Raw genomic sequence first — 12751 nt, forward strand, 5'->3', positions numbered from 1 at the left:
GAAACAACAGATTTTATTGAATGCTTAATATGTCCCAGGATCCATTCCAGGCATTTTGTGCATACACATTCATTTACTTCTCAGACTCCCAGTTACCATCATCGTCTCTATTTTATGAAAGAGGGAGCGGAGGCACCGAGAGGCTAAATCAATTGCCCAAGGTGCAGAGAGGCAAACAGGCAGTCATAGGGATGCTTCCTTTTCTTTGCGGCACGCCGTTCTGAATTTCCAGAGAAGGTATCCGGATGGCCCTTAATGGGCTGAGAGGAGCTTCTCTGGCATCCCAGCAGCCAGCTGGTGCCCCCTGGAGAGTGACGTTTCCTCCGAAGGGGGCGATGAGGCAGCGAGGAAGCGCAGAGCCCAGGCGCCCAGCAGGCGGGCAGGGACCTGCTGCGCTGAGCCGCTGGCCGGGCGGGGGCAGGTGGCTGGAGGAGCCCGGCCGCAGCAGCGGGGATAGGGACGGACCTGTTGCCGAACCTGGCGGGGGCTTCGTGGCGACGCTGCAGGGACTGAGTCGCCGCGGGGCGCAGGTAAGGGCGGGCCGGGCTGGTCTGTGGTCGGCGGTGCTTCCGCTGCCTGGCAGGATTCCCGTTAGCCCCTGGGGACTGTTACTTTGTATTCTGCACCTTTTGCACCTTTACTCTTTTGACTTTTCCTCAATCCCGTTCTAGTTCCTCGGGCACCCTCTGTGGGACCACAATCCAGGAAAGTGTCACTCTGGTCACCAGCCCCACTTTAGGGGGTCTTCCTTCCCCGAGCTCGCCCGCGCATGAATGCCTGTTCCCAGGCCGGCAGCGCGCGCACCAAGGGGCTCGCTCTTCTTTCTTTCTTTCTTTCTTTCTTTCTTTCTTTCTTTCTTTCTTTCTTTCTTTCTTAAGAATTTTATTTATTTATTTGAGAGAGAGATAGTGAGAGAGAGCATGAGCGAGGAGAAGGTCAGAGGGAGAAGCAGACTCCCCGTGGAGCTGGGAGCCTGATCCGGGACTCGATCCTAGGACTCCGGGATCATGGCCTGAGCCGAAGGCAGTCGTCCAACCAACTGAGCCACCCAGGCATCCGAGGGGCGCTTTCTTAACCATAAAGTTCAAAACCCCTCTTGGGGCTGTGCTGGTATAACTTGGCTAGGTCTTAAGAGAATGTGTGTGGGGCTGGCCAGACTTCTCTGGACTGTTCTCTTCATCTGTGGGGACTCCGAGGCGATGGTCTTTGCCTCCGTGGCTGCACCGTGCGCTCTTGCACTTGTCACGGAGGCTAAAAATGCAGCTTCTTGCGTTGGCACCGGACACCGCCGAGCCCTCAGCGAAGGCGCTGGGAGAGATTTTTAGCTCCTCTTCGGGCTGAGATGGGGTCTCCGGACGATAGGGGTGTAAACTCTCTTCTGCCAAGCCACCAGGCATTTTTCCAGCAACAGTGCAAGTTAGGGTCTGGTGGGGGGAGAAGAGGAAAATTATGTGCTCTGTGCTGTCGTGTTTGCTAAAAACAGAACCAGAAGGAACGAAGATGAATGTGTTTAACCCCCATTTCCCCTCAGCTAGGCTGTAGATATTTAAAAGATTTATTTATTTTGAAGACTTTTAATATACTATAAGATGCTGGGATTTTCTTTTTCTGATCAAAGTAGTCACTGTTGTTGTAACCATGCGTCTAAATTCCTCCTTCCATTATAAACCAGGTTTTTGAAACAACTAATAAGGTAGAAGATGAGCCAACTGTGATTTGTAAACTCTGAATATCCTTGTTTTCAGCTAGAATCCCAACTAAACCAAAAGGGCTTATGTAACATTATTTTAATAATGACATTTTAAGTTATGGTTGAATTTGTAAAATTGCTATGAAATGCCCAAAGATAGAATCATGATCATGAGCAGAAAATTGAGTGGCAGTTGTATACAGATTTCAATATAAAGTCTTTCATCTGTTCAAAGTAATCATTCAAGAAAACAACTTCACTATCCACTATGCTATTTCTAAAGGTGCTAAGGTATTAAAGGTATTAATATTATTGAAGAGTAGATATTGTAATCATCTAAAATATGCTTTCATTATTGCTTGATAACAACATATTATGCATATGTCATTATCCCATGCTTTTTATCAACATAGTAAGTTTTTCTAAAATCCATTTAATGCACTAAGAGTTTTCGATCAGTCCTCCCCCCTTTTTTTTTTTGACGTTTATAAGCCTTTTCAGGAGAGCTTGAATCTGTTATTTTTTCTGCATTTACTTATCAATCTCTCGTCTTGTCTGACCTTTTCATTCTTGAAGATTTTGTGAATATATTACTTATATTTATGAATATATTATATTTTTAATATATTTGTGAATATATTACTTATATTTAATTAACTATATATGAATATATATTTGTGAATATATAATTATATTTAATTAATTACTTATATGTAATTATTTAAAAGTATATATTAGAAATTTGTTGTTTCAGTTTTTATTCTTTCACCTTATAGCTCCCGTGAATCACCAACATTCTCTTTCACAGATGGCAAAGGCTATGGAATATATAGACATAAGTTCACTAGTATCAGTGGAAAATCAGCTCATTTATTGTTCTTGGCTGTTATGTGTGTGCTTTTATTAATGAGAATCCCATGTAATTGCCTCTGGGGTAAGTATTCATGAACTTTTTCACTGTATTGTATTCAAATTAATTTCTAACTGCAAGTGGACACACAGGAGAATTTTGTTCCTCAAACCTTCTTACATTTAAAAATAGCATTTTGTAAGATACTACCCTCTTATTATGAAAAGGGGGAATTGATTGTAGGTGAACACTTTAAAGCTGGCATATATATTCAGAGAAAGTAAGATTAATAGAACCTCACATTTCTAAAGCATATCTATATGCACTTTTAATAATCTTAGTAAGTTTTTTTCTTAACCACGTGAATTCTATGCTTACCACTAACCCAGTGTTGACAGCTGATAGTTTTTCTTTGCCTTTAGTTTCAAGTTCTAACTCTGTGGGGCAGACTCACTCTTAAGAGAATTTTTCAGTTGCCTTGCAGCTGGACATTAAGGGTCCAGAGGGTCCCTCAGTCTACTGAACCAAAGGCAATATGCTGTAAGTAGACTGCCCCAGCAATGAGTTGGAATGGTCGCTGCAGCAGACAGCTGTTTAGGATGGGTCTTGTGTCCTTCATGTGCCTTGTGGGATTTTCAGATGTAAGACTTCTAAAAATGAAGTGATCTGTTGTTCTTCCCAGAAAGGCTTCTGACTGGCTCTCTGCCTGCGGCAAATCATTTAACCCTGAGTCAGATTTCTCAAAGTAAATGGATGAGATAGAATAAGTTTTCCAAAATTTCTTCACCACCCCCCCTTCGTTTCCCTCTTTCTATAGTAAGTGGGCAAACGATCCAGGGTGAGGAAGCTCAGATATCCTTATTTTGCCACTTGAGAGCAGCTACCTGAAAATTCTATGACCTCCATGCCTCCTGTATAAAATGGGCTATTTGAAGAAGTGAGTAGGATAGTATCTATGGCTGCTGAATGTACCTGTTGACACATAGGAGAGGCACAGTGTTTTGTTTTGTTTTGTTTGGTTTGGTTTGGTTGTTTGTTTTAAAGGCAACCATCTCTGATAAATTTAAAGATTTTTCTGGCTCTGGCAAGGGAGGAGATAAGCAAAGGGCAGAGAAGTCCCTCCTACATGGTCAGGTGCCGTTACCAGTAGAGCTCCTGTGGTAGCAGCAGAGAGCAGGGGGTGGGAGGTGAGAAGCTCAAGCGTGTTATGAATGCTTCTTTGATGTCCCGCCCCTAAACACACACAAAAAAGTCAGAGTGAATCAGGAAAACACAAAAATTAACTTGTTGCAATGCCAGACCAGAGGGAGAAGACAGTTCTAGTTCTCTTGTCAAACTAGGTTCAATTCTCTGTTACAAGTAAGCACACCTGATATGTTACATCAGGGCATCAGAATAACAGTACAACCCAAATCACACCATGCCAATAATATGAAGAAAACAAAAGCCCACAGAAACAAAATAACACTTATAGTGTCAAGAAGTTGGTTCTTTCTTAATTTTGTTGCCACTGAAAATTTAATGTATTTCATCAAAGTACCTTCCTTATTTTCTTCTTGGCTCTTAAAAGGGTCTCATTTAAATGTCGGCATGGAGTCTGGGTCCTACTGTAGCAATAGCCGACTGAAACATCCTCTACAAGAACTGGCTGCTCCTTTTCCAGTTCCTCACAGAAATCTCAGTTGGCCTACGTTTCCAAGCCTCCAGAGGTCTACCTAGCACTTTAGAATATTAAAGTTAATATTAAATTAATAATATTAAATTAATATTTAATAATATTAAACACTCTGGTTGCATGCCTACCAAATTTAAAAGATAACAGTTTTCCACAGCCAAATGAGATAGTATTAGCTAACCTTGAGTGAGCTGTAACTATAATATGAGATAACCTGCATTACCTCATTTAACTTTTTTAAAATTTATTTTCAGCGTAACAGTATTCATTGTTTTTGCACCACACCTAGTGCTCCATGCAATCCATGCCCTCTCTAATACCCACCACCTGGTACCCCGACCTCCAACCCCCCCACCACTTCAAACCCCTCAGATTGTTTTTCAGAGTCCATAGTCTCTCATGGTTCACCTCCCCTTCCAATTTCCCCCAACTCCCTTCTCCTCTCTAACTCCTCTTGTCCTCCATGCTATCTGCTATGCTCCACAAATAAGTGAAACCATATGACAATTGACTCTCTCTGCTTGACTTATTTCACTCAGCATAATCTCTTCCAGTCCCGTCCATGTTGCTACAGAAGTTGGGTATTCATCCTTTCTGATGAAGGCATAATACTCCATAGTGCATATGGACCACATCTTCCTTATCCATTCGTCCGTTGAAGGGCATCTTGGTTCTTTCCACAGTTTGGCGACCGTGGCCATTGCTGCTATAAACATTGGGGTACAGATGGCCCTTCTTTTCACGACATCTGTATCTTTGGGGTAAATACCCAGGAGTGCAATGGCAGGGTCATAGGGAATTTCTATTTTTAATTTCTTGAGGAATCTCCACACTGTTCTCCAAAGAGGCTGCACCAACTTGCATTCCCACCAACAGTGGAAGAGGGTTCCCCTTTCTCCACAGCCCCTCCAACACATGTTGTTTCCTGTCTTGCTAATTTTGGCCATTCTAACTGGTGTAAGGTGGTATCTCAATGTGGGTTTAATTTGAATCTCCCTGATGGCTAGTGATGATGAACATTTTTTCATGTGTCTGATAGCCATTTGTATGTCTTGATTAGAGAAGTGTCTTTTCATATCTTCTGCCCATTTTTTGATATGATTGTCTGTTTTGTGTGTGTTGAGTTTGAGGAGTTCTTTATAGATCTGGATATAATTTTTATGATTTTAGAAACTGAGTACAAGGGGCGCCTGTGTGGCTCAGTGGGTTAAAGCCTCTGCCTTCGGCTCAGGTCAGAATCCCAGTGTCCTGGGATCGAGCCCCACATCAGGCTGTCTGCTCCGCAGAAAGCCTGCTTCCTCCTCTCTCTCTCTCTGCCTGCCTCTCTACCTACTTGTGATCTCTGTCTGTCAAATAAATAAATAAAATCTTTAAAAAAAAAAAAAAGAAATTGAGTACAATTACAAGTCCCATTTTGTTGATAAGGAAACTGAAGCTCAGAAATCATTTGCCCCAAGTAAACATGCTAACTAGGCTGAGAAATCAGGATAATGAACTCGGGCAGCCTTCAGGTCCACATGCAGAAAATCTACACTGCAGGCCCCCAAAGCATATAATAATGGCAGTTTAGAGCCTAAGTACTGATTGCTGCCTATACCAAGCTTTTCCAAACAAAAGCTGCATACCTGGGAATAAATAAATATTAGAGCTTTGACAAACATTCTTATAGGTAGAAGAAGCCTCAGTCACTTGTAAAACTTTTCAAAGTTTTCATTTTTTGAGAGAGAATGCCCGAGCAGGGAGAGAGGAAGAGGGAGAAGCCGACTCCCTGGTGAGCAGAGAGCCCAATGCAGGACCCTTGATCCCAGGACCCCGGATCATGACCTGAGTCGAAGGCAGATGCTTACCTGACTGGGCCACACAGACGCCTGTGAAACTCCTTCAAATACCCATGCCTGGGTCCCACCATGGGACACCAGTGGTTCTGGGGTTGAATCTGAACGTACATGTATTTTTGTGATTCTGTGTGAAAATATTCCTCGTGATTTCTCAGAGTGAAAAAAATTGGTTTAACCCATATTGCTGTTTGCAGCCATAGTCAGAAGAAACTTCATTATCATCTAAGAAAGAATAATGAGGATACACATTTCTTCAGTCTTCCTGGAACTCGAGTTAAATCAAAGTTATCTTATTAGCATTTATCACTTATGAAACATAAAACCCCAAAAAGGAAAATTTTAAGAGCTTGTTCATGACTTTATGATTCCTATAACCTAGGAGGGAGGGGCAGGGATCTGTCATGTACACAACTGCTTCCTCTTTCAGAGACTGTCATCTCAAACACATTTGTCTTCTTGCAAAATTTAGACATTTAGAGCGGTTTCTCCTATAGTACCTAGGATTTCATAGAACTTCCCTTCTTTCTCTTAAGGTGGGGGAATCTCACTTAACTTCTTTATATAAAGGTTTTAATTTAATTTAAGTACCTATTTAAATTTCTAAATATTCCTTTCCATTTTATTTCCTGTCCCTGAATTCTTGGCACATGGGTACTGAAGTAAATGGGGGCTCTCTCTGGGAACTTAGCTTCTGACCCTTCTTATAAGCAGGATGTATCAAATTGGTTTACAGGCATCCTCTCAACAGTGGGCAGCCTTGCGTCTCCCTTGGGCCCTTCCTCATAATCTCCTGGTCTTTTCTCTGGAATTCCCCATTTCTACAGGTTTGCAAGCTTTATTTTGGTCCCCAGGTAGCCATTATATCATATATTTCACAGTGCTACTTCAGGCCTGGACGTCTTTGGCTAGAATCATGCCTCTCTGAGGAGGTTCCCTTTGTCTGTACTTAGTTCATCTGGAATAGCTCCTCAGGTGATTTCTGACCTGTAGTGCACTTGATGCTCCCTAAAGCTAATGGTCCTCGGGGCTCCCAGAACACCAATCTGAGCTTGATCAAGTACCCCATCCTGAGCTTGCCTTTCTTAATATTTTGGTTACCCAGGTTTTAGCAACTTGTTCTAATTCATGTTTTCCAACAGAAGTGGGGCCTTGGAAGTTCTACAGCAGAGCCTTCCGGTTCTTTCTGACATTGTTCTCAGGCCTGTTGTCTTCATTTGGCCCCATTGGGCCTGGAACAGATGAAACTTAGTCTTACTTACAGCTTTTGCACTCGCTGTTCTCTCCGCCTGGGAATGTTCCTTTAAGAGCTGCTTGGGGAGGGATTCCTTTTGCCCAGTCAGTCTCAGGTCAGCGTGTCTCCCCACACCATTTGTCATCACAATATCATCTGATTTGTCCTAGAGCCCGCTCTATGCACATTCAAATTATTTTTTAATAATCAACACACTTAATTCTTATTATGTAAATTCTAAGATTTCTTCTTTCTGAAGATTGCTTTGGTTATTTGGGGTTTTCTGTGGTTCCATACAAATTTTAGTATTATTTGTTCTAGTACTATGAAAAATGTTATTGGTATTTAGATAGGGATTGCATTGAATCTGTAGATTGCTTTGGGTAGTATGAACATTTTGATAGTATTAATTTTTTTTTAAAGATTTTATTTATTTATTTGACAGAGAGAGATCACAAGTAGGCAGAGAGGCAGGCAGAGAGAGAGGAGGAAGCAGGCTCCCTGCCTAGCAGAGAGCCCGATGCGGGTCTTGATCCCAGGACCCTAGGATCATGACCTGAGCTGAAGGCAGAGGCTTTAACCCACTGAGCCACCCAGGCACCCAACAGTATTAATTCTTGCAGTCCATGAGTATGGGATAACTTTGCATTGTTTGTATCATCTTCAGTTACTTTCATCAGTGTTTTATAGTTTTCAGAGTACATATCTATCATCACTTTGTTAAGTTTATTCTTAAGTATTTTTAATCTTTTTGGTGCAATTGGAAATAGTGTTGTTTATTTAATTTCCTGCAACTTTGTTGTTAATATATAGAAACCCTATGGATTTCTAGGTATTGATTTTGTATTCTGCCACTTATAAATGAGTTCATTTATTACTTCTAGTAGTTTTTTGGTAGAGTCTTCAGGATTTTCTATGTAGTATCATGTTGTCTGTAAAGAGTGAAACTTTACCTTCTTACTAATATGCCTGTTACTATAATGATTCTTCTCCTCCACCTCTTTTTTTTTTTTTTCCTTTGAGATAGAGAGAGAGAATGAACCTGGCACAAGAGGAGGTTGGGAGGTGTGTGGAGTTAGAGGGAAAGTCTTAAGCAGGTTCCATGCTGAGTGCAGAGCCTGACTCAGGTTTCAATCTCATGACCCAGAGATTATGACCTAAACCAAAATGAAGAGATGAACACTTCACCAACTAAGCCACCACGGTGCTCAGGATGCCTTGTATATCTTTTCTGACTGCTGAGACGAGGACTTCTAGTACTATGTTGAATAGCGGTGATAAGAGTAAAATAAAGAGCTGTCCTAATAAGTCTTTACAATTATACTAAATGAGTGTACAGTGAGGTTTCACTTAGAAAAACAAATATTTGTAGGTATTTGCATGGAAAATATATATATGAATTGGTTATCCCGGTGATAGAAATTTGATTCTTGTGATACAGAACACAGTTGTGTAAGGAAAGGTAAAGATGTTTGTAAAAACAAACAGCAGCTGACCAGCACATTGGCAGAGGCTCATAGAGTTCCATGTGCCACCAAGTTAAAGAGGGTATTAGAAGAAACTAAGACTCTTTCTAATGCTGTATTTCTATGATTCAATAAAATAAAACTTCATCAAATAATAAACTCAAAAAAAAGAGTAGACATCCTTGTCTTCCTAATTTTAGAGGAAAACTGTTTTCACCCTTGAGTGTGATATTAGCTGTGAGTTTTTGTATATGCACTTTATTGTGTTGGTTTAAGTCTAAACCCACATTGTTGAGATTTTTTATCATGAATACCTGTTGAATTTTGTCAAAGAGTTTTTCTGCATCTATTGAGATGATTGTGATTTTTATCGCTTGTTTTGTTTATGTGGTATATGATACTGATTTGTGTGTACTGAACCATCCTCGTACTTTTGGAATAAAGCCCACCTGATTATGGGGAATGATCTTTTTAATGTATTGTATGCCATTTGCCAATATTTTGTTGAGGATTTTTGGGTCTATGTTAATCATGTTCATCAGTGATATTAACCTGTAGTTTCTTTTTCTGTAGTGTCTTTTTCTAGTTTTGGTGTCAGGGCAATGCTGACCTCATAGAATGTACGTGGAAGCTTTCCTTACTCTTTTGTTTTTTGGCATAGTTTGAGAAGAATGGGTATTAACTCCTTAAAGGGAGAGTTCACCTATGAAGGCATCTAGCCCTGAACTTGTATTTTTGGTAGGTTTTTGATTACTCATCCAACATCATTACTTATAACTGGTCTGTTCAGATTTTCTCTTTCCTCCTGGTTGTGTTTTGGAAGACTCCATGTTTCTAGGAGGCAATCTATTTCTTTCAGATTGTCCAGTTTGTTGGCATATAATTTTTCATAGTACTCTCATAATTCTTTGTATTTCTGTGGTGTTAGTTGTTACTTCTCTCTTAATTCTCATTTTATTTGCGTCCATTTTCTTTATATATTGATCAATTTTGTTTATCTTCTCAGAGCACCAACTCTTGGTTTCATTGATTGTTTTTATTGTTTCTTAGTCTCTACATCATTTATTTCTGCTCTAGTCCTTATCATTTCCTTTCTTCTATTCACCTGGAACTTTGTTCTTTTTTCAGTTCCTTTAGGTGTAAGATTAGACTATTTGAGTTTTTTCTTGTTTCTTGAGGTAGACCTGTGTTGCTATCTACTTCACTCTTAAAACTGCTTTTGCTATGTCAAAGAGATTTTGGACTATTGTGTTTTCATTTTCACTTGTCTCTGTGTATTTTTTGTCTTCATTGATTGCTTTATTGACCTATTTTTTTTGTTGTTGTTGAGTATCATGTTGTTTAGCCTTCACTTCTTTGCATTTTTTCCAGTTTTTTCCCCCTTTATTTCTAGATTCATAGGGTTGTGGTCAGAAAAGATGCATGGTATGCTTTTAATCTTCTTAAATTTATTGAGGCTCGTTTTATGACCCAATATGTAATCTATTTTAGAGAATGTTCTATTTGTACCTGAAAGAATGAGTCTTCTTTTTTTTTTTTTTTAAGATTTTATTCATTTATTTAACAGAGAGAGAGAGACCACAGGTAGGCAGAGAAGCAGGCAGAGGGGGAGGGGAAGCAGGCTCCCTGCTGAGCAGAGAGCCTGATTCCAGGCTTGATCCCAGAACCCTGAGCTCATGACCTGAGCCAAAGGCAGAGGCTTAACCCACCGAGCCACCCAAGTGCCCCAAGACTGTGTATTCTGTTTTTATTTGGATGGAGTTGTCTGTAATTATCTGTTGTGCCCATCTGGTGCAATGTGTCATTCAAAGACATTGTTTCCTTATTGATTTTCTGTCACTATGATCTATCCATTGTTTTAAATGGAGTATTAGAGTATCATACTATTAGTGTATCACTATCAATTTCTCTGTTTATGTCCATTAATATTTGCTTTATGAGTTTAGGTGCTCCAGTGTTGGGTGCATAGATAATTATAATTGTTATAGCCTCTTGCTGGATTAATCCCTTTATCATTATGTGATGCTCTTCTCTGTCTCTTGTTGTAGTTTTTGTTTTAAAGTCTATTTTTCTGATATAGGTATTGCTACCTTTTTTTTTTAAACTTCCATTTGCATGTGAATGTTTTTCCATCCCTTTATTTTTAGTCTGTATGTATCTTCAGGACTAAGGTGAGTCTCTTATAGGCAGTATATGGGCAGTAGATGGGTCTTGCTTTTTTAGCCATTCTGCCTCTCTGTGTCTTTTGAAAACACTTAGACATTTGCATTTAAGATTATTATTGATAGGTATATACTTGTTGCCATTTTAAAATTTTGTTTTCTGGTTGTTTTTGTAGTAGTTCTTTGCTCCTTTCTTCTTCTCTTAATCACTTTCTTTGTGATTGAGCAATATCTATAGTGTTTGACTTTCTTTCTCTTTATTTTTATATATCTGTATATATTTTTATATGTCTATATAAACAGATATATACATGGAAACATATATATAAATACATGGAAATATATATATACATGGAAATATATATCTGCATAGACAGATATATCTGTATATCTGTATTCTGTTTGGCTTTCTTTCTCTTTATTTTTAATATCTGTCATTGGTTTTGGGTTTGTGATTAGCATGAGGTTTATCTATAACATCCTAAATAAATAGTCCATATTAATGGTCATTTAAGTTTAAACACATTCTAAAACAAATAAAAACAGAAAAATAAAAAACCTTTTTTTTCTTTTCCCTTTATGTTTCGTTTTTACTCCTTTCTCCACCTTTATGTATCTTTGTCCAAGTTTACACCTTTGCACTCATGTTTTTCTTATGTATAATTATGGTCATTTCTTTTCCACTTAAAAAAGTCCCTTTAACATTTCTTATAAGACTGTTTAATGGTGATAAACACCTTTATCTTTTGCTTCTCTGGGAAGTTCTCTCTTTCAAATATGAATGTTAACTTTACTGGGTAGAGTATTCCTGATACAGGTTTTTCCTATAAGTGCTTTGAATATATCATGCTGCTCTCTTTTAGCTTGCAAAGTTTATGCTGAAAATTCAGCTGATAGCCTTACAGGGATTCATTAGAAGTAACATTTTGTGTCTCTCTTGCTGCTTTTAAGATTCTTTATCTTTAATGTGTGACATTTTAATCATTATATACTGTGGTGTGGACCTCCTTGGGTCCATCTGGTTTAGAACTCTGCAATTCTTGGGTTGGATGTCTATTTTCTTCTCTAAGATAGGGAAGTTTTCAGTTATTATTTCTTTAAGTAAGTTTCCTATACTTTTCTCTCTTCTTCTTCTGGGACCCCTATAATGTGAATGTTTATCATTTGATGTCTGAGCAATCTCTTACTATATCCTCACTAAAAAAGAAATTATTTTTTCTTTTTGCTGTTCAGCTTGTGTGCTTTCCATTACCCTGTTCTCCAGATTTCTGATATGTTCTTCTGCATCCTCTAATCTACTACTGATTCCCACTAAAATGGTTTTTATTTCTGTTATTGTATTTTTCAACTTTGTTTTTTGTGGAACAGAGTAAAGAGCTCAGATATGGACCCTCAACTCTATGATCATGTAATCTTCAACAAAACAGGAAAAAATATATAGTAGAAAAAAGACAGTCTCTTCAATAATGGTGCTGGGAAAATTGGACAGCTATGTATAGAAGAATGAAAGTTGACTATCCTCTTATACCATACACAAAGATAAACTCAAAATGGATAAAAGACCCCAATTTGAGGCAGGAATCTATCAAAATCATAGAGGAAAACATAGGCAGTAACCTATTCAACATCAGCCACAGCAACTTCTTTCAAGACATGTCCCCAAAGGCAAAGGAAACAAAAGCGAAAATAAACTTTTGGGGCTTCATCAAGATCAAAGGCTTCTGCACAGTAAAGAAAACAGTCAATAAAACAAAGAGGCAACCCACAGAATGGGAGAAGATATTTGCAAATGACACTACAGACAAAGGGCTGATATCCAAGATCAAAAAGAATTCCTCA

At 39.0% G+C, this 12751-nt stretch overlaps 1 protein-coding gene across 1 annotated transcript in view; it reads left to right on the forward strand.

Moving 5' to 3' along the window:
• Positions 1 to 359: 359 nt before the first annotated feature.
• Positions 360 to 12751, forward strand: part of NPFFR2 (neuropeptide FF receptor 2) — an 82237-nt gene continuing 69845 nt past the window's right edge. The window contains exon 1 of the mRNA XM_032334542.1: positions 360 to 530. The gene's annotated coding sequence lies outside the window, so the exon portion shown is untranslated. The remainder of the gene's footprint in view (positions 531 to 12751) is intronic.

This window comes from Mustela erminea, chromosome 2 (assembly GCF_009829155.1).
Source record: "Mustela erminea isolate mMusErm1 chromosome 2, mMusErm1.Pri, whole genome shotgun sequence".
Taxonomy (NCBI): Eukaryota; Metazoa; Chordata; class Mammalia; order Carnivora; family Mustelidae; genus Mustela; species Mustela erminea.